General features: G+C 40.9%; 1 pseudogene; it reads right to left on the bottom strand.

The window, feature by feature from the left end:
• Window positions 1-14,156: 14,156 nt before the first annotated feature.
• LOC136454032 (protein IRON-RELATED TRANSCRIPTION FACTOR 2-like) lies at window positions 14,157-20,702 on the bottom strand (annotated as a pseudogene).
• Between the last annotated feature and the right edge of the window lie 2,360 nt (window positions 20,703-23,062).

Here is a 23,062-nt window from a genome sequence, read left to right on the forward strand (position 1 = left end):
CTAGCTTGGCTTGGATGTACTTGCTGGCCTCCTAAGGTGGTGGCCAAGGAGGAGGACGTCCAAGGCCATCTCTTAGGCATTCTCCATCTTCTTGGGGTGTGCTCCAACTTGGGCCTGGGTTCCAAGGATGTCTAACAAGCTCATGACGATAGTGTAGCTCCCGCCAGAAATAGCGATAGAATATATTGGTGATTTTGAGGCCTTGCCGATGTGATATTGAGATGGGACCAGATCTATTTGAAATCTTATCAAACAAGCTTTCCATCAAGTGCTCATTGACCTCGACCGCACTCCGGATGGATGAGTTATGGCCTTCCCAATGAGGCACTATCGGGCTACCGACAAACCAAAAGTTTAACTTTGATAAACTTCCATTATGAAACACATTTGAACCTACAATCAAATAGTGACATGTACATGTGGAACCAAGTGATTTATAACCAAAGCCACTATGCAAATGTAGGAACGAGTGCACCTTATAATCATTGTTCATATCCAAAGGTGCCATGTCCTCATCAGGAACTGAGTGCGCAACGCCGCGTGGCCTCCTCGCGCCTCACCTGTGTGCCACCTCGCCAATGCTCGCGCCACATGGAGACGAGAAAAGCCAAGCCCTGCCCCCTGCTCTCTCCATTCTCTCTCCCTCTCCTTTCCCCATCTGTCGTCGTCACCCTGCTCCTCTCCTCCTCATTCCTTTGGCTGCTCTGCCCGCCGCTGCTAGCCACAGCAGGGCCGCAGCTAACCACCGTGCCGCCACCAGCTGAGCAGCAACAGAAACCATAGCCGCAATGCTTGCGACTCACCGTCACGCCGTCGTCTGGCTCCTACAACCTTGCAAGTGGTCACCGGTCGCCGCCTCGTCGCCGCACTTCTCCCGTTCTCCGCTCTCCCCACGAGGCCACGACACCGACGTCTGTAGCAGGCCAACAGCACTAGCATGAGTAGGACTTTAGTCTGCAAGACGCCACCACCCTACGTAGTCCGCTTGCCTTGTCCGCGCTCTTAGAATATAGTCTAGAACCACGTGCCCATGTTGGCACTGGCTGCCTGTGCCTTCCACCTAGCTTGGAGCTCTCCGGTTGCCCTATTCTCCAGTCTGAGTCTAAAATCCCCAATCCAATCCATCTTGGTGATTGGTGAGTGGTTAGTGGTGATCTAGTTTGCTACTCTTTTGGGCACGATTTACAGGAAAGAAGATTCAAAATTGTTCGTTTGCTTGTTCTACGGTAATTTTATTCTTTGCTTCCGAATTCCCAATTTCTGAATGCTAAATTGATTGGGATGGTATATTATATCTAGAAAAATTAAATTCGATGTGCTTCTTATCACAAATTTCCTGGTTCATATGATATAATGGCTACCTTTGTATATTTTTAGGCGAAATGGTTAGAGAAACCCATTTTTGAATTCTTTAAAAGGAAAAGAGATGATTCAGTTGTTCACCAATCTCCAATTCTTGCTCCTTAACTGAACTAGAACAAAGGCAAGACGAAGAACAACAATTACATGGATTTCTGTAGATGCTAGACAAATGGCCCCCCCTATATTTTGCTGCGAGCTCCGCCGCTGCTGGCTCTCGCGGCCGAGCCTGGCCAGCCCATGCTGTGCTCTGCTCCTTTCCCGTGTTGAAGAGAAGGTGAAGGACCGCGGGCAAGAATTAGAAGAAGTGGGAGGATCTAAGTGCGAAGCCGTGACTCATATGAATAGTGTCATAAAGGATATGTTTGTTTGAATTTCATTTGTGTTTTCTGCAGGGACCCCAATGCAAGATTCACACTCCTTTTATTTGATTTTTACATATTTGAATGATAAACTTTGAAAATGTGTAGTAATTAGTATCAAAACTATAAAATAGTAAATGAACACTTTTTGGAATCCTTGTGAAATTCTCTATGCATTAGATCTATAATATGGCATGTTTTAGTTTTAATATTTTGCGGTAAAAATAGATTTGTGCAGTAAGGTTGTAATGCTAGTTGAATTTGTTATTTTCCATAACTGCAGATCTAGGGCTCCAAATGAAGTGAAATTTTTGTGGCATGCTACTCATGTGATAGTTGATGTGTGGTAAAAATTTCATGAGTATTGGATGAAGTATGAGTGAGTTATTGGTTTATCTTGCTCTCACATGATTTCTTGCAATAGCAAATTGTCTTTTTTCGTAGAGGTAGCTATACTTATGCAAATGGTATGAAATTTGTATAGTAGACTATTGAGAGGATATGTGAGCTACTGTAATTTTTGTAGAATTTATTGTGCATTTTTGGTATATGTTCATAAATACACCTTGATGTCTAAATAAATTAAGAAATGCTTTAAGAAAATTTATTTAGAGGTGAGCACCATGCTTTTTGGTGTTCTTTAGTCATGTGTGAAATGTTGGTAAAGTTGGTTTTGCCCAATTATGAATTTACAACATAAGTTAATAATTATTTTCTTGCCGATGTGGTCTATGGACAGATCTGGGAACTTAGCAAAGTTCTTCATGACAATGTGCTTTGTGTGAAACTTGTTTATACAAAAGTTTTAGATAATTTATGTATCTAGCTGCTATTAAAATTTGGTATCATTTGGCCGAGTAGTGTTTGAGTTACAACTGTTTAAAGTTAGAATACAGGATTTGTTACTCTCTGTTTTGTATGAACCAGTTTCTGTAAAGGTATAATTTTGACCTACTTAACTTGGGAATTATGCTGTGATGGTTATAGATGAAATGTATATAATTTCATAAGCTTTCCAAAATGTCTTCTTTCAAGTCATTTGGATTTGTGTAACTCCAGTTATAGCTAAATCTTGTAGCTGTTGTTTGCATGTCTAGAAATTGGCAGATTCCAATTATAGTGTTTGCTTGTATATTGTTAAGTGTGACTTATGCCTTGAATGATGACTGAGTTAGATCACTTGAGATCTTGGGAAACTTGTGTCATGCTTGGTGTTGTCGTCTTCTTTGCCATCTTAGCATGATAGATTGTGTGATGTTTAAGTTAAGCATCGCAAAGTACTTAAGTGTGTTAGTGTAAACTATGCTTGTCTTGCTTGCTATTTTATGATGCGTCTCATGGTACTATTCTTCATATTTATGCACTTGCATATTGCATCTCATCTAGGTACGCTAGATGCACCACGTGAAGGATAAGATGTTGGAGCCAAACCTAAAGATAGTGTTTGATGGATCTATCCCGAAGATGGAAGGACTAAGCAAGTGCTAGGATCGGAGATGTCACCATGACGGTGCAAGCTAACTGAACTGACTTGTGTCAGATCCCAGGCATGCCCCAGAGCATATTAAGCCTCTTAATTTCTAAAATACAATTAAAGTATTATTGTTACATATATTGTTGCATTAAGTTTAGGTGTTGGATGCAAACACTTGCTGCATTGGTTATCCAATCCTTGTCCAGATATTGATACCCTAAATCCTATGTAGCTCAGGCTCGTGTAGTGCTTAGCCCTGCTTAAATGAGGTAGAAGTCAGGTGATTTCCTGTCATCTACGAGCTATAGGGATATACATATGGCACGGTTGGCTATATTTGCTATCATGGAAAAGAACCTGTCTTAATTTGAATTGAAGACCGGGCGGAGGCTTGCCAGTTTGCAGTGACTCCGTCTGTGTCGCTTAAGGACCGAATCTTGGAGCCTTTCCTGTTCATGTTGAACGCATGCCTCTCTCTTAGTTGGCCGGGTCTGGAGACCGACCACGAAGCCGAGTAGCTCACCTCAGGCCAGGAGTCGATAAGTATAAAGTACACCTCGGAAGGGAGCCATAGGCATGAGTCCAAGGGTAGGTGATTTAAAAGTCCTGATCGTCCTGGCAGAAGGGTAATCCCTGAGAGTGTTGGCGCTGATCGAACCCATAAATTTGGTTCCTGAGTTGTACCAAAGGTGACCCACGGCTACCCTTGCAAAGTATGCTAGGATGAGAGTTAGGAATACCCCCTCAGCTGAGTTGTAATTTGATTCGAGTCGTCGTCTCCCACCGGTTAGTGAGAACTTGACAGGCTTATCTCCAAAGTAGATACACTAAATAACATAATGGTTCAGGAATGATGGTATGATGATGACAGCCTTATTATACCTGCTATGGTTAATATTGTTTGCTCCTAATAAGTGAGTGCTCTAGTACAGGTGCTAATCTAGTGGACAGGTAAATGATGATAAACTTGATGCTAAGTTTAAATTGGTCACTACATTCATAAGCTCTTTTATGCAACTGTGTCAAGCTAGCCCACCTCATAAGCCTTGCATGACCCTTGGTGTCCTTTATTTCTGGTTTTGACGGGTAAGTCTAGCTGAGTACCTTCTCGTACTCAGGGTTTATCCCACCATATTGCAGGTGAAGTTCTTGGCCTGTGAAGATGGTGGCTAACCACCGGTGGCTCGGTGATTCTATAGTTACTTCTCATCTATATGCTTTTGTTGGATGATGTCACTTATGCTAGCAATGTATTTGGAACATATATTAATGTAATCTTTTGAAAGCTATGTTGTTTTCACTAATCGATTTTGAAACCCAAACTTGTACTTTTAATTGTGAACCCATTTGTAATATTATTTCTACTGCAACCCTGTGTATATGATGGGTATTTGCTTAATCACGCAATCTTGGTTGTGATGTTGATTTATCGAGGTCTTTCGGGACACTCGGCGGACTACCGGGTTTATATGAGTGAAAGTATGCGCGTGTTAACGTGTTAGCAGGGACAGCCGTACTTGATCTTGTATAAATTGGGCGGTTCTGTTACAGCCTCGAGCCCTTCATGGGCCAGCCTTCGAACCCCAGTCGGTCGTTGCTCATGTTTGAATGAGGCAACTGCCGCTTCGTGACACAACACGGAGTGTTGTGATGCATTTAACTGCATATGTAATGCCTTGGATGTATGGAATGAATGAATGCGTGTATAGATGAACGAATGATTATATAAAGAAATAGTGGGGGTTGGTAATGTTATCTTGATGACTCGAGTAACAGGGTTTGATGAGCTCCAATCAAAATGTCCGATCGGAATCCGTGCTCGTCGTTCGTGACGGAGTCGGCATGGCCCACATGGGGCATCCCTCTACTCCTTACCTATCTCTTGGTGTTTCGCCTAAGCTGTTCGATTGACTCAGGAAGCCCGATGGTCTCTCATGGGCGAAGATCCTATAGTTGGTACTGTCCTACAAGTGTACAGGGTATGGACCTCGCTATTACGGTTGACTTGAGTGTCCTGTTTTACTTGCTCCACCCGTTCCCTAGTCCTCACCAAGCAGGCGTCCTCGATTAGTTGGTCCTAGTTGGCTCCGACTATGTCAGTCAGAGAAGAGCTATAAGCAGAGGTTCGGTGTATTCCCGGTCGAAGATGTGGGTCGAAGTCAGAAGTGGTGTTTGGCCAGGCCTTCTGGTTGGAGAGGCAGGCCAGAGCCAGAGGCCAGCGCTGTTCCTCTTTGGCCAGACCTTCCAGTCGAAGAGGCAGGCCAGAGTCAGAAGCGAGCATAGTTCCTCCTTAGCGAGGACTTCTGGTTAGAGATTGGATCATCCTTCTAGCCTGTCGTTTAGGTATTTGGGTTGGCCTAGGAGTTGCGCGTCATTCGCAATGTTGTTTGCTAGGCTAAACCCTTGTTGGGAAGCCGATCCATGAGGGACCCTGGGTTTATGAACCCGACAAAAGCATTTCTGAAAATGAGCCTCACTTGACCACGTGGATACATGACTTAGTATGTTAGTCATTAGAGCTAGCTCGTTAGCTTGCGAGATGTAATCGTATTTTAGAGTTGCGGATGCCGTTGATTATTTACGTCCCTATGTTGCATCCACGAATTTCATGATAGGAGTGAAGTTGGATCACGAAGTCATCGGGAGTAACGGAAGCAGATGGTGACATGATGATCATGCCACCAAGATGAAAGCTAACTTGGTTATATCTTACCTAGGCAAGCCCCGGTGCATAACCTCTATTATTCTACACTTTATTTTATGCTTGTGTATTAAGTTTAAGGAGTTGAATGAAACCCACTTGCATATATATATATATATATATATATATATCCTTATCCTATGAGTCTTACTAGTAGACATGATCGTGTAGATTGCTATGCTATAGGACTTTGGTAGAAATCGAGTGATTACCTGTCACTCGCGAGAGATATGAAAGATATTATTGTTGTTATTATATTAGTATCACATGGAATATATATGAATAATAATTGGAGACCAGATAGAATGGTACTTTGGATCTGGACTTGGTGTGGCATTCGGGCGAGGCTCAGATTGTACTTGTTTTGCCTGTGTCGGTTAAGGACCGGTCGTTGCATTGGATTTTAGTCAGGTCACAGACTTATTATCCTGAGCACATACTTATTTATGGGAACAGAGAAGGCTCGTTGCTCTCTTGTTATGGGTTCTCGCTTGAAAGCATCTAGGCCCCTAGTTGGGTTTCGGTGATTAATGACAATACGAGATTACTGTGACTAACATATGTTTTGTAGATGCAATTAAGTTAGGTCGTGGTAATAGAAATTGATTGGGCAATCATGGTTGTCATGCCCCTATGATGGAAATCGTTTTGGTCTTCAAAGGATGGACGACAAGGTTAAGGATAGACTAGTTCTAAGTGTCGTTTGGTGTTGAAGAGACACTTAGAGTAGTTTAGGACTTTATTTTTCCTTTGGCCATACTATTAAGGAAGGTATGGACGGATAGCTTAACCTAGGTGAGTCTAGTGGGTTAGGTGTGGTGCACACTTATCAAATCTAGCATGCCTAAAAAGCCCTTAGGCTCCGTTTGGATGTCTGCATTGAATTGTGTATATGGAATTCGAGGGCCAATACCAAAGCTAGCTGAATTGGAAATGATGTGTAATTCCAATATGGATGTTTGGATGGCACTTGAAATTGCTTGCTAGAATCTAAACAGCCTTCAAATTCCAATTCCTGTTTGGATGCATACTTTTGATGAATTCGTGTTTTTCTGAGTTTGAACATGAGAATATGTGCGTCATATAGGTTGCTTATACTTTCATGAATATTTATTTTAATTGGTTAATAGAAGATATGAAATTAATAATAATATAATTCTAAATAATTTAATGTCAATTAAAAAATGAAAATAATTTGGCACGTACATTACCAGGATCAATGGCTTAACATGTGCATAGGCATGCTGCAACGGCACACAGATTTTAGAACCAAATATTTGCTTCAGTAGTACAGCTAAAAAGTTCATTGTGCCACTGCTCATATAGGATACAACCCATAAATTCTAATACAGAAGACAATGTTTTGGCTAAAATATGAGATCAAATCATCACTATAGGTGCATAATGTAACACAAAATGAGCAGGGAAGCATTACCACCTACAAACATTACATTAGATGGGACAAGTTCACTACTATTTAGTGTCTTCCCATTCTAACTCCTTCATTCTTAATCTCCATCAGCAACCAATCCTTTCTCATGTCCATGGGAAGCTCCAAAAGTGCTTTGAAAATTCAATCATCACGATTCATCATACCATATGCTCGCAGATAATCATCACGTCCCAAATCTGGTATTTTGTCAAGTGCCTCAAGGATCTCACATGGAGAAGTAGCCTTTGGTAGTTCCATAGGTTCAGTTGACTTCATAGAAGAATCAAATGATGCTTTAATGTCTTCAAGCAAAGACACAAGGGTTTCACCTGTTCTAGGTCTCTTTCCCAATTGTGATTTGTTGCTTCCTATTTCTGTACCTTCCTTGAGCAGCAACATCAACGCATACATCAACGTGGCACCCATCTAATGCTCCAAGTGCGTGCTCAAACCACTTCCACTTAATCTTTAGGGGGTTGGACTGAAGGATAAAGAAGTTTGATGATCTCCCCAGATAATGAGATAATGGCAGATAAGACAGCAGAAAATAGCCTACTAATTGTTTCAAGAGACCGCTTATATGTTCCACGAAGCACCCTCATTTTTGTACCATGACCAAGAACAAGCAATAACATAGCAACCTTTTCTTCAACATCAACAAACACACTACCACGAAGCCCACACCTTTCACGCAACATGTTGCACAAGTCATGGAAGTTCCTCTTAGTTAAATGTAGCTCATCATAGCACGTAACTTCAGAACCCTCATATAAGTTTTCAGCAAATACTTTCTAAATGTCTACATGTGCTCCTCATCACTAAACGCACTAAGGTCCCTTGGCCTCCTCTCTTTATGGACATAATCTACCACCACAACTACCATTGCAAGATATAGCTCTGCAAGTAACAACCTTCGCTTCTTTCTCCTTTTATTTTCTGCACTTATGCATGAGACCAAATCTAATGGCCATTTCGACATGGACCAGCTACACATAATTTTAAAAAGAACATACAATGGAATAAATCAGTGCTGACAATAAACAGGGGTAGCTATTCTTGTATGCCACACAAACTATTGTTGTATTAAAAACAATCCAGAGACTATTGACATTGTACAACCAAAAAGAGAAGAGGGAGGGGCCAAGCTTCACTGCATCTCGCATTTTCGCTCGGTCGTCGCTCGCTGCTGCTACACTGAGGAAGGAGCGTGGGCATAGAGAGAGAAGAGGGAGGGGCGACTGAGTTAGGGTTCCAGGTAAGCCGTCGTGCTAGGGGTTTTTGTTTGACCGACGGGCGCGTGGGACTGTCTGATGCAGATCAATGGACGAGAGCGAACAGGCCAACTTTCAGCCTAGGTGGGGAAGGACATTCCTGGCCCAGGCCTAGGTTATGTCCTGGGCATGAGGAGCAGGCGCTTATCGCGCTGCTGCTGCGGACTAGGCTGAAATGGCCACAAACACAGTGAAATAGATTTTTTTCTTTCATTTTATTTTTGCAGAAACCTTTTGATACATATTTGATGAATTTCAATTGAATTTTGATGTCCAACTCTGCACAATTTTGATCCAACAACAATTTTGTTCAGAGAAAAGTACAATACTATAAAGTTTCTAGAAAAATAATAATGAGAATATTTACGCTTTCTGCTGCGTATTTAAAGTTGTTATTTTCATTATTAAATTCGAACCAACGGGAGAATTTAATTTTAAAATGTGGATATGTTTTTAGTTTATTATAATATTGTTATTATTATGACCAACGTTGATTAATGGCAATATTATGATGTTATTCATGAGTAATTCTATTTTTGCCCAACGGTGATGTAGAATTAGTGTAGAGGACAATTGTATATTTTAATTTTGACCAACGTTGGAACTATGCCATGCAATTGTTATTATTATGTTTATGTTCTCACTCTATATGAATTGTGTTTTCAGGCAGATACAACTTGATGGATTGTATCAAAGAGATCCCCACTCTCAAAGGTGACAACTATACGGAGTGGAAGAAAAAGATTGACCTGGTCTTCATCTTGGTTGAGATGGACTGGGTAGTCACATCACCGTGTTCCACTGAGCCTATGGCACCGGTGAGGGAGATAAACGAGGTTGATACCGCTTGGGCAACTAGAGAGAGGGATTTTACATCTCAAAAGATGTCCTATGACCTTGAGCATAGGAAGTGGGTCACTGCCAATAATAAATGTATGGCTGTGATAAAGAACACGATCGAGCCTATAATTATGGGCTCAATTCTAGAGCGTGACACCGTCACCGAGTACCTCAATAGAATAAAGAGTCGGTTCACTAGCTCTTCAAAGACATATGCTATCTAGCTGATAAAGCAGCTAGTGACAGAGATGTACTCTGAAAATGGTGGCATAAAAGAGCATATACTAAGGATAAGCAATTTGGCATCCAAGCTGAAACCAATAGATCTAGCTCTCAAGGAAGAGTTCCTTATCCATCTGATTTTTGCTTCCTTGTCAAAGGAATTTGACACTTTTGTTGTCAACTACAACATACAGCCCGAGAAGTGGAACTTAGAGAGGCTCATGGCTATGTGTGTGCAAGAGGAGGAGAGAATGAAAGCTACCAATGGTGGCACTATCAATTATGTGAAAGACAACAAGAAAAAGAATAATAATGCTAACTCCTGCTCAAAGTCAAAGGGAAAAGGTCCCATGCTGCATCAGCCTTAGCAGAACAAGTTCATAGTAGAGAAAGACCAGTGTCTCTATTGCAAGAAGACATGACATTATAAGAAAGATTGTCCCGATTACTCAAAGATGATCATGGCAAATAAAGGTGAGAACATTATTATGTTCATAAATGAATCCCTATATGTACAATATTCAAAATCTACTTGGTGGATTGACTTAGGTGCAACTATTCATGTTGCTAATTCTTTATAGGAATTTCGTTCGACAAGGACTACGCAAAGAAGAGAAAGACACGTTAAAGATGCAAATAGAGTCCGAGCAGATGTCGAAGCCATTGGCGATCTTTCTCTAGAGCTTGCTGATGGCTTCACACTTTTACATAGAGATATACTTTATGTTCTTTCTTTACAGAGAAACTTGATTAGTGTTTCATGCTTGGACAATGATGGATATGATTGCCATTTTGGAAACGGCAAATGTAAGATAACATTTAATAATGTATGTGTTGGTCTTGCTATCTTACAAAATGAGCTTTATTTGTTATCTCTACGTGATGATGTGAATGTTGTATGTGATGATGGGAACATTGTGTGCGACAATGAGAATGTATCCTCGTCTACGGATGTAAACATAAAACGAAAGAGAGCTCACGATGCGTCATCGAAATTATGGCACTATCGTTTAGGCCATATTTCGAGGGGGAGAATAGAAAGACTAGTTAAGAATGATATTCTTACTCCATTATAGTTCTCAGATTTAGAACAATGCAGAGAATGCATAAAAGAAAATTATGTAAAGAAAATTAAGAAAGATGCCAAATAAAGCACAGGAATTTTATAGATTATTCACACAGACATCTATGGTCCGTTTCCTGTAAAGAGTGTGGATGGTTACGATTCGTTCATAACATTCACAGATGATTACTCCCGTTATGGCTACATTTATCCAATCAAAGAAAGAACAGAAGCATTAGATAAATTTAAGATATTTAAGGCAGAAGTTAAAAACCAACACAATTTAAATATTAAGATAGTCAGGTCCGACCGTCGAGGGGAGTACTACGATCGACATACCCCATATGGCCAAGTTCCTAGACCTTTTGCGTTGTTTTTATAGGAGAATGGCATAGTAGCTCAATATTCTACACCAAGCGAACCTCAGCAGAATGGAGTAGCTGAAAGACACAATCGTACCCTGATGGATATGGTGCGTAGTATGATAAGTTACTCCACCTTACCGTTGAGCTTGTGGATGGAGGCGTTAGAAACCGCCATTCATATTCTCAATAGAGTACCAAGTAAGTTGGTGCCCAAAATACCGTATGAGTTGTGGACAGGAAGAGTGCCCTCACTAAACCACTTACATGTGTGGGGGAGTTCTGCTGAGGCTAAAGTATTTAACCCAAATATTGGAAAACTAGATCCCAAAATAGTAAGTTGCTATTTCATTGGCTACCTAGAAAAGTCAAAAGATTTTTGTCTCTACTGTCCAAATAGATATACAAAGTTTGTGGAAACGAGACACGCTGTCTTCCTAGAGGATGAAATAAGCATGGTAGCTCGAGAAATTGACCTTGAAGAGAAGTGGGTGTATACGCCTATTCCGATGATTCATGAGCAATTTTTCTCACTACCTGCTGTCGCTACACCGACAATGCAAGATAATATGATGCCAGCACCTATAGTTATTCCGTCTGTGGCAACAATAAATGACGATGAGGAACCTGTTTTTCAGGATCCTGTAGAACCTATTGCCACACATGAGGGGGAGCAACAACAGCCTCAAATAGAAGATGTGCCAAATGTGAAGGCCGCTAGAAGGTCTCAAAGAGTTAGAAAATCAGCTATTCCTGCTGACTATGAAGTATACAACACTGAGGAATTTCAAATAGAGAATGATCTCATTTGAAGAAGCCATGAGAAGTGATCATTCATCAAAGTGGCTTAAGGCCATAGAAGATAAAATAAAATCTATAAATGCCTAATAAAGTTTGGGACTTGGAAATAATTTCTAAAGGAGCCAGAACAGTAGGCTGTAAATAGGTCTACAAAACTGAAACTTGACTTTCAAGGAAATATAGAGAGATATAAAGCACGACTTGTGGCAAAAGGCTTTATGCAAAGAAAAGGGAATTGATTACAATGAGATATTTTCTCTAGTCTCATATAAGGATTCCTTCAGAATCATAATGACATTAGTGGCACATTACGATTTAGAATTACATCAGATAGATGTAAAGACGACATTTCTCAATGGGGACTTGGAGAAAAATATTTACATGGCACAAACAAAAGGTTTTGTCATGGAAGGAAAAGAACAAATGGGATGCCGCCTAAAGAAATCCATTTATGGATTAAAACAAGCTTCAAGACAGTGGTACTTGGAGTTTGATCAGACAATAAGGAATTTGGGTTTAAAGAGAATGTAAAGGACAATTATGTCTATGCAAAGTTTAAGAATGGGAAGTTTATCTTCCTTGTCCTATATGTGGATGATATCTTACTTGTTAGTAGTGATGTTAGTCTACTGCTGGAGATAAAGAAGTTTTTGTCCTCAAAATTTGATATGAAAGATTTTGATAAAGTTTCGTTCATTCTAGGGATCGAGATTCACCGAGATAAAAGTAAAGGGGTATTAGGACTGTCACAAAAGGCATACATAGAAAAGATCTTAAAAAATTCAGTATGCATAAATAGTAGTCTTTCACCTGCTCCTATAGTCAAGGGCGACAGATATGGGGATTTTCAATACCCTAGAAACCAGTATGAGATCGATCAAATAAAAATGGTTCCATATGCTTAAGCTGTCGGAAGCTTATAATATGCTCAAGTATGTACGCGCCCTGACTTGGCATTTGTTATCGGGTTACTTGGCATATTCCAGAGCAATCCTAGAATAGAACACTGGAAATTGATAAAGAAAGTCTTGCGTTATTTGCAAGGAACAAAAAGCTTCATGATGACGTATAGAAAATCAGATTCACTCCATATAGTGGGATATTCTGATTCTGACTATGCGGGAGATGATAGAAAATCCACGTCTGGATATGTATTCACTCTCGCAGGGGGAGCTATTTTATGGAAAAGCTTAAAGCAAACCGTCACTACATACTCCACAATGTATGCCAAGTTTATAGCGTGTTATGAGGCAACGGAGCAGGTGAACTGGCTAAAGAAGTTCATACCCGGTTTGAAGGTGGTTGACGATATCTATAGATCACTTAAGTTATATTGCGATAATAATCCAGCAGTACAGTATGCTCATAATAATAAATCAAGTGGTGCTGCCAAACGCATTGACATAAAGTATTATGTTGTGAAAGATAAAGTCTGGGATCATGTCATATAAGTACCGAAAAGATGCTTATGGATCCGCTAACAAAAAGGCTTACCACTCAACGTGTTCAGAGAACATGTAGCCGACGTGGGTTTAAGAGAAAACCTATAATTCCTGGATAAAAGAAGGCCTAAAGTTAAGTATCTATTTTAGAATAGAGTGGTGTGTTGTAGCTGTTAAATCTATCAACAATTGACCGTGACGATGAAACATGCTCTATGCACTAATCTGTAATGTAATGAACAAAAATAAATGATATGAAATTGAAAGATGGTAGGAGATCAAGGGAAAGATTGTTAGATTGATCTCTAATTCCAAATTGGGCCCAACGGCCCTAGTTGGGCCTTTGATCAGTGCCCTGATCGGGGGCACCCAGTCCACTATGGCTGAAGGACCCCTGTCACACTACGCAATAAATAGATGTGGGGGCCGACGGCTCTGAGTACGAGATTCGCCTGAGCCGAGCTCACCACTGAAATCCCTAATCCGATCTAGAGGGCACGCAACCAATGACGAAAAAGCCACCAGCCGCGCCGTCACCGGACTGCGTCACCACCACCACTGCACTGCGCCGTCACCGGTCTTCACCGCCGGTCGCCACCGCCAACACCGTCTTCACCAATCGTCGCTGCCCTCGGGCACCGACACAACGCCCATGACAGATGTCTCTGGATCGAAGGACTACGATGGTCGGTAACCTAACATTACTCCTCCCTCTATTCTCTGTCTAGTTCATATACTAGGACATGCTATTCATTTATAAGAGGTACCCGACTATATCTATGACTATACGATCTTAATAGATTTTAACAGGTGTTACTATTAATTAGCTTGCGGAGGTTTCCGTTTAGGAACGATGAACGACGAACAGCAAAATGTACAGATGATTGTTGGTTACGCATTTTTTGCTTGCAAACCAGAACGAACTTTTGTTTCTCTCTGTCGCCAATCGCCATTGATGAGACACTGGCTGATGACGCCATCCAAATGCATAGAAGGTTGCAATGCGCGGCCATGGCCGCCGCCGCGTGCGAGCCTGGAATTGGTCCCACACGCGTGGGAGGGAGGGACTGGGCGCGTCGAGCGCAGTCGCATCGTCTTCTCCGGTTGATCGGGCCGCGTCCGCGTCCCGCCGTCTCCTTGGTTAGTGGGTGTGGTCGGCGTCGGGGAAGGAAGCTGCGCGGAAAGACGGCATCGGACAGGTGGGCTGGGCCTCCTTTTGCGGGGGAGTCGTCAAGTCCACGGCCCGTGAACGAACGCTCGCGCTCGCGCACGGCTCCCGCAGCTTTGAACGTGGCCGGGCTGAATCCCACCCGGATCCGCGGGCCTTCTAAGGATGCACAAGCCGGCTTGCCCGCTTGCAGCCTTCTGCTTACCCTGCAGTCCTGCACAATGTTTCTTTTTTTTTTTAAGGGAAACAGGAGGGGTTTTGGCCCCTACTGAAATTGATTAATTAAAAGGAGAGTACAGCTAAATTACAACAGGAAGAGTAAAAGAAAGAAAGCAGACAAGAAAACCATACAAGCGTCCATTGGTGTTTTGCAGTGACTTTGGCAGTTACCATATATATTCTTCTGGGTCAACAGAACGCACACCATCAGCACGCGGATGCATGCGTGCCTTAGTACTGCTACTACATATTTTCCCACGAAAACAGTCCATCATTTACAGACTAAATAAACTAGAATACCTTATTAGCTAGCTGCATGCTTATAGAGTAGCACGCCGTAGGACGATCCGGAGGAATGCTGAATGCATGCGCCAGCACTGTGTTCCAGTGGAGGGCTGCGGCTAGCTACGCCCCTTGCTTTCTTCCTGACGATCTTCTCCAGTTCGTCGCAGAATCCCGGGCACTCCTCCTTCATCGTTCTTTGACTTCTCTGTCAGTGCAAAACATTGGTAGGGTGGATCCTGTAAGTCATCTGGGGGTACTGCTAGCCAGCCAGCCATTGTCAACTTAGCATGAATGCAGAGACGAGTTACGTTGAATTTATTTATTTAAGATGTTTATTTTTGAAGCGTATGGCATAGTTAATAATGTCATTGGTCTTCAGTACAAATATTGAAGATAATCAGCCTGTTCGCTTGTTAGTTTCAGCCAGGGCTTATCAGTCAGTCAACAATGTTTTTCTCTCACAACAAACCAGCACCAGCCGGGCTTATCAGCCCAGAAAGCAAACAGCGAACAGGCTCAATGTAGTAATGGGGTGCTTCATTTGAGGCGTGGGATGTTCATCATGGTGTTTATTGGTTTCACTAGTGGAATGGTTCCTTTTCTTTTTGTCCGAGAAACATGATTAGTTGATCCATCATCACCTTGTATTCTGTCATATCATAAGCACATGTAGATACTGGATAGCAGGAATGGGTCATAAGTCATAACCAAAAAAACTGCATGGGTGATGATATCATAATACACCGCTCCCATCAGTTGACTCACGCGCTACTAAAACTATATGAACCATTATTTGTCAGAACTGTGCGGTTGAACTGCAGTGCCATTTGAATTTGAATAGCCTTGTAGAAGGCAGGACTGATCAATCTGCCTTAGGACTCCATGAAATGAGGTAGATTTTTTTTTATAGAGTTCCGGGGTGAGGTAGGACCCTACTTAGAAACTGAATAGCTCCAGTCCTTCCAATTATTTCTCGTTAGTTATATTATGGCATTTTGTGGATATGAATAGTGGATTTTCCTACAAGTTATTAAAATTCTTACGTTGCACACCATATTATTTTATATCGTTCCAAATCCCAAATTAAAGTACACATCCCGGCCTGTTGGTGTAAGGTGTTGTATCTTTCAAACTCACTTAAGATTGCTAGTCCAACACGTGCCATGTATGGGCTAGGAATTCTTAGAAAGCATAGATATTTCAAGAAGAATGTAAAGTATTAGAAGTGTGTGGATAAATCTAGGGCCCACTCCTAACCAATACCTTTGCTTCCTCTCATTTGTTCATTTTCTTGCACAACACCTATTGATGAATTGTTATCTTTATCCAATTGGGATAGACATTAGTTGTTGGTTCCACTATATTTTCATTCCCATCTCCATTCGTAGTTTCTACTTATTTGCATCGCATCTTGTTGTAGAGCCCATCTGTATGACTTCATTAGTCCATACTTTGGCTTACTCATTTGATCCCACTTACTTCAATTTGTAAGGAAAGTTTTTTGGTCTGCATGCATGTTAGGCAATTGTGCATAGTTTCGATGGCTATTGTGATTGGGTTTACAAAAGTGATGGTCATTATTTCTTTATGAGAATTTATATGATTTCTCTCTTTTTCTAGTGCATTCCATGAGTACTAGTGGAGCACCGAAAAATTCTCCAATTAATAATAGTAATAAGATATAATAACATACAATAATTACATCATAGTTGAATATTTGTAAAACTAATGCATAATTTCATTCTTTTTGCGATGGGTAAGTCACTCTTAGATTCAAATTATAAGGGTTTCTTCAAGCCCATCAAATACAACTATTTGGTCCAAGTAGTATCTGTCACATGAGGATTCGTATAAATCAACTTGTTCTGGACGGAGTCCTCTCATTGGGATAGATTTTCTATGTGGATTACGAGGTATGGTTTAGGACATCTAAATCTTGATCCTATTTGAACCTTTCTGATTGTCACATCTGTCTCGATTGTGTAGTGCTTTGTTGCATTGTGTCCAACCGACAAAGGAGTGGTGTTAAGAAGGTTCTGTGGTGATTGTGTAGCTCGGTGTGTCCCTGTTGTTATGCCTGCTTGGGCATAGCTCTTAATTTATGTTAGAGTTGCGCCTGTTTTTATTTCTTTTCCTATGGGAACTCACCCAAAGTCCCAAGGAAGGCTGCTTGTGTTTAGCTAGTACCCATCCGCCATTCAAAGAAAAATCTAACCTTTTTCTTGGAGGTGGACTATTTATGGTTTTTTTGTCAATGCATAAACTATCTTATACCCTATCAACATATTTAAGTATGAACCAAGTGATTTTTAAGCTTATGTTGGCATATTTGTGTGTGTACATAATACATAAATAATAAGGCAGACACATGTTGCAATAATTTGGTAAGCTAGTGCACAGCAATGATATTCCTGGACCATATATAATTTGGTCCAATAGCTCAGAAATATTATATACATCATATAAAAACATTTAAAAATTAAGGATAAATTATGGTGTCTAAGATAATAATAGATACTCTGGCACTTAGTTTATCGGCTTACAACTTTTTTTTTCTAAACAGCTCTAACTAGACTTAAACTGTAGTAGTTCTTGTTCTAGAATAAATCACCATATATAAAAAATCGTGTATTTGCACTACTATATCAACATGTGAATCTTGCATAGAATTTGTGGATGAAATAGAAGCCGAATTAATCAAAAGCTCTTCTCTTTGCTCTCTCTCTCTCTCTCTCTCTCTCTCTCTCTCTCTCTCTCTCTCTCTCTCTCTCTCTCTCTCTCTGTTTGTTTTCTCACAGGGTTATTATGTCATATCTATTTTACTAACATAAACTTGTATTAACAAGTACGTACTCTTATATGTTCTTCCATCCATATTATTCTAATTTTCCCTTTTGTATCATATATACGTGTGTCTTCAATATATGTTTAGTTTAAACTTTAGCGTTGTCAGATTTTCTTGCATTTCATGTGGAGTGATTCATAACTTCATGAATCTTGCTTTTGTTACCTTCCCGATTTTGATCTTATTAGTTGTTGCTAGTTTTTTTTAGAAAATCAAGTGCCTATTATTGTGCATATGGATCTTCATTTTATTCAAAGTTCTCTTTTTTTGTATTTTTTAACATATGGATTCTGTGTCATAGATTAAAATTGTTAGTACAATGAAATAATACGGATTCATAAGAAAGAGCTTTTTATTATTACTAAAACATGAAAATTATTCTTATCACTCATGCATGCATACTTGGTGTCCCTAGTAGGCCATGTTTATTAATAAGAAATTTATATGTGCATTTCATCAAAATGATGGAAATTGGTAATTTTGAGATAAATTTAGGGTTTGCTTTATATTACCTTACATAATATATAGTAGATGTGGTTAACTTAGATGCAAATTTATGGGAGGGGTTAGTTTAGCTTATATTTTTATAAGGGTGAAGGTGGGTAATTTAGATGATTATTTAGAAGCTACCTTATTATGTTTTAATTTTGTAATGGTAGATGTGAATAACTTAGATGTAAATTAAATCTCTCTAATGGTTGTTATTGTCAGTAATGGTTATTATAATCTACTGGACCATTTTTTTATGAAAATTTATAGTATTTATTTTTCTTCCAGCATGTCTAGTAGTTGATTAATGTGGATGCTCTAAAAGAAGCATCTAATTAGTAATAGTAAGATCGTTATGTATGTGTCCAGCTTTATGTGTGCCTAGCCAAGGAATCTCAATCCACAAATGACCTACTAGTTTCAGGGCTCGTTTGGCAGGCTCCTTAGGGCGTCCTCAATGAGCAGGACTAAGCCCCCTTTGGCACGGCTCATCCAAACGGCTTCACCGGTGAAGCCAAAGCCGACCCCAGGCGTTGGATTTCGATCGCCTGGGGCTACGATCGCTTGCATGGCAGGCAAGCCTAGGCGAGGGCGGCAACCAAACATGCCCTAAATCGCTGGCTAGGTGGAACAAAAAATAGAAAAAGCTGCCAGCCAAGGAAAGTGGGTCATGCATGGCAGTAGATTTGTAGGGAGCTGAGCGACGAACAAAGCGCTAGCGACTAGGTTTTTGCTTGTTCTCTCTTCTCCACATAATCAAATAGCTAGCTAGGAAAGTCTTGTTGGGGACGCCCTTAGGGCTTCGACTCCATTAGTCTAGACCCTACTAGGAACCGTTGCCGGTGAAGCCCATAGCATATCTCGTGATGAGAGAAAAGGAGCTCCTATAAACTGGTGCGGGAGAATTTGAAGCCACAATAAGCCATGTCAAACAGGCCCTAAGCTATCTCCCAATTCTATATCAGTTAAATGGTATCAACCACAAGAGTGAGTGGCCCCATATTTTTTGCTTTTGAAACAAGATCGACTTAGCTAGTGGCTCTTATATTTTATAATTCCTTTTTGAAACAAGATCTAGTGGTTCATGTGAGCCTGGTGTTAACCATATATAAAGAGCTTTATCTTTCAAAAGGCTTTTTGATTCAATATCTTGTTAACTTAGGGCCGGGCAAGGAGAGAAAAATTAATACCCCACTAAATTTAGATGAGCCTAGCTAGATGAAATAAATTATCGTATTATGACAAGTGTTAGATTGTATCAATCAATCCAAGTATACTAATTAGTTGGACAGAGTGAAAAAAAAAAGTCTGGTCAACATCGAAAGGGCAGGAACATTGAACATGCATCAAGACTCAAGAGAGGTCGAAGCTGTCATGCACCTGAAGGTGGAGGCTATAGAATGTCTTGTTCTCGAAGGTGGAGTAGGTTGATGAGCTGACGAGGTCAAGGCCTTCGTTCTCCAGCACCTTTATGCACTTGGAGAGAGGGAGAGCTGTGGCGGCCACATTGCTGTGCAGGCTGACCTGAACCATGATCTCCGTGTCGTTAAGGCAAGTAGCAGAAACAATGGGAGTTACGATCTCTTTGTTGTTCAAAACTCCCGGCTTGCAGTTGGCGTTGGTCAGCTCCTTCTTCCTCCTCTCCAGGTTGTCCACCCTGCTTCTGCAGCTCCGGGATGTACTTGAGAACTCGGGACACTGTGGTGGGGATGCTCAGCTTCTTCTGCGCAGCACAGCAAGACATGCATCGTCGTCGTCAAGATCGATCGATTGATCCATCGATTAATTCGCATGCTTCCACAGGAGATAGCTAGGACGACGTACAGTGTGGTCAGCGTCCGGGAGGAGGGAGCGGAGCGAGTAGTAGAGTTCGTTGAGCTGCTTCCGGCGGTCGCGCTCGTACGCGTTGTGGCTGAGCTTCCTGTGGCTGCCGGAGCCACCGGAGCCGTAGCCGCCGCCCGAGGAGGTGGCGGCGTTGGCGGCCGGCGCGGAGAGGTCGTGGATGTCGTAGTCGTCATCGAGGTCGAGGTCCGGCCACGGCGGCGACGGCAGCTGACCGGCGCCGCCGGCGGAGAAGATGTCCGCCTCCAGCGACGAGATGCCGCTGCTCCCGAAGGGGTCGTCGAACAGCTGGTGGTCCATGCTAGCTATAGCTTCTGTGTGTTCTTGGTGAGATCTCAGGAGGGATGATGAAAGAGCTAGGAATGCCTATGAGGCTACGCTGACATTATTCTTTGAGAACCAAGAAGAGAGATGAGAGAAGGTTGCAGTAGAGAGGGGATGTTAACATGAGAGAATTTTAATGTGATAGATTACCAGGAGGCAATGTTTGTTAACTATAGATCTGTGGTGGTGGAGGTTGGTTTGATCGAGTAGCTTAGCTTTAGGCAGCTTCAAAGAGGTGACTTCCCTATTTATATAGCTAGGCTTGAGATGGTGGATCGGGTAGGTGTCGTCACTTTGTCACACACCTATATGCATGGCTTCACGAGGAGAAACAATTTTCAGTTATATATATACAACCCGGGGATGGAATAAGATATTCCATTCGGTGAACTATGTACATTGTCGCATGCAGTAAAAAGTACCTAGCTTTTACGACAAAAGTTATACGACAGGATAGTCTAGTTGGTCGGCGATCAATTTCAGTATAAAGCAACAGCAATAATATAATCAAGGCTAGAGACATACTCGCTGTGTTAAAAGAAACATGTAATTCTAGGTTTGAAGTGTTGACTTGTTATAAGTTTCACTAAGTTTATGGAAAATAATATAAAACGTTTATATAACAAAATATGTTTTATTATTCATTTAATGATTGTACTTAGGGTGTCTCCAATGGTCCTTTTAAACCGCTAACTCATATGAAATTTTGAAAAACAAAAAAAAAGTAGTCAGACATATATACTAGCTTAGTATAGAAGATCATGAAAGCATTGACAAGTTTGGGAGCTTAACTCTTCATGAAAAATTAGCTACTCCCTCCATCCATCAATAAATCAATTCTAAGAGTAGTTTTAAGTCAAACATTTTTAAAGTTTGACCGAATTTATATAAAAGGGTGCCTAGGATTTATGACACCAAATTAGTATAATTTAGATACATCATAAACATTTTTATAATATGCTCATTCGGTGTCACAAATATTTGTACTTCTTTCTTTAAATTTGGTCAAACTACATTAAAATATTTGACTTAAGACAATCCTAGGAATTGATTTATTCAAGGACAGATGAAGTAATTGTTTTTTATCTTTCTCTATCTTTTTCTGAATAAAATATGCTATGAGCTAGCTTTTTTAGCTGCCCTTATTACAGTACATTATAATTATTATTAGAATTTTTAGATTTTGTATCTGTTTAGTAAAAGTTGAGACTCACTAGCTCTTTGAGAAGTGAGAATGGCATCTCCTTTGGAACGGATGGAGTACTATCATCTGTCAAAAAACTGCAGGTTAATCCATGCATCCTTGCTCAGCGTATGGTTATGACAAATGTGTGACTATAACCCAGTGGCATTAGTCAATAGTATTAGTGCACTAATCAAGACTCGTGTAGTAATACTCCTATATTTCCCAGCCACAGGTAGCTAGTAGCCTATAGTAGAATCATGCACGGAGCTAGACAAGCCACCAGGGGGATCTAGCCTAGCTAGCTAGCTAGGGCTTATCTTAATCTGCCATTTTTTAATTTAAAACGATGCGCTGTGATTACTGATTAGTCTAATCCTGCAGCATCACATCGGTGACGGTGCGCGTTCATCACGTCGCGTGAGGGTGTCGACACGCTCGGCGAGCGTGGAGGAACGGGGACGCCTCGTGCCGGCGTGTGCCCGGCAGCCCTGCTCCCCGTGCGAGCCACTCCGATGCCAGACGCAGTAGTCCTCGTTGGAGGTGACAAGACTCAAGAGCAGGCCAGCAGTACTATAGCCAGCCAGGCGCTCGTCTATAGGGCATGCCACGTCAGCGTTGCAGCAGCCAGGTGGCAATACATATGACGGTGGACTTGTTTCAAAATATATCGCACCGTTGTAATCACAGTGTCGTCACTACAGCAACAGTGGGTCATGCCATCATCGTGGGCCCCATGTGTGCGTTGGTCGAATACCGTGCGGTGTTGGTGGCACCAAACTCGTGGCGAGCTATCTTCTCTTTTCTATGGGTCGCCAGTTCGTCATGAAAGTTGGCGTGCTGGGTTTTTAGATAAATGTAATGTATAGTTGATTTAATTAGTATAGTAGAAATTATAGTGACACCGAAAAAAGCATGTGGCGCAATATTTTTGTAGTAATGTGTTTGAACAAATGTTTTTCATAATGAAATTTAGTGTAGTTAATGGAGTTTTCCCTTTTCAAATTTAGCTTAGTCAACAAAAAAAATATAAAATAGAGATTAACTGATATTTGATACAAGTATGTATGGAAAAATATTTTTGTACTGATTTTTATAGAGTAAAATTCAAAATTATCGCATAGAGTATGTATAAAAACCATATGAGAGCTAAGGTACGCATCATAATATATTCATAATATCTAGACTAGTCCATGAACCCATGGACCCATGAAGAGGCAGCAATTTTAAGGGATGCATGAATAGTTGATTTAAAAGTACCCTCTAGTAAGATCAGTTATTACACTTTATAGGAAAGATTAGTGATTTGATGCCATAGGAATATCTGGTAAAAGCATCCCAAGATTCTCCCTTCATGGGTTTTTATCATAAAACTTAG

The sequence above is a fragment of the Miscanthus floridulus genome, chromosome 5, assembly GCF_019320115.1.
Source record: "Miscanthus floridulus cultivar M001 chromosome 5, ASM1932011v1, whole genome shotgun sequence".
In the NCBI taxonomy this organism is placed as follows: domain Eukaryota; kingdom Viridiplantae; phylum Streptophyta; class Magnoliopsida; order Poales; family Poaceae; genus Miscanthus; species Miscanthus floridulus.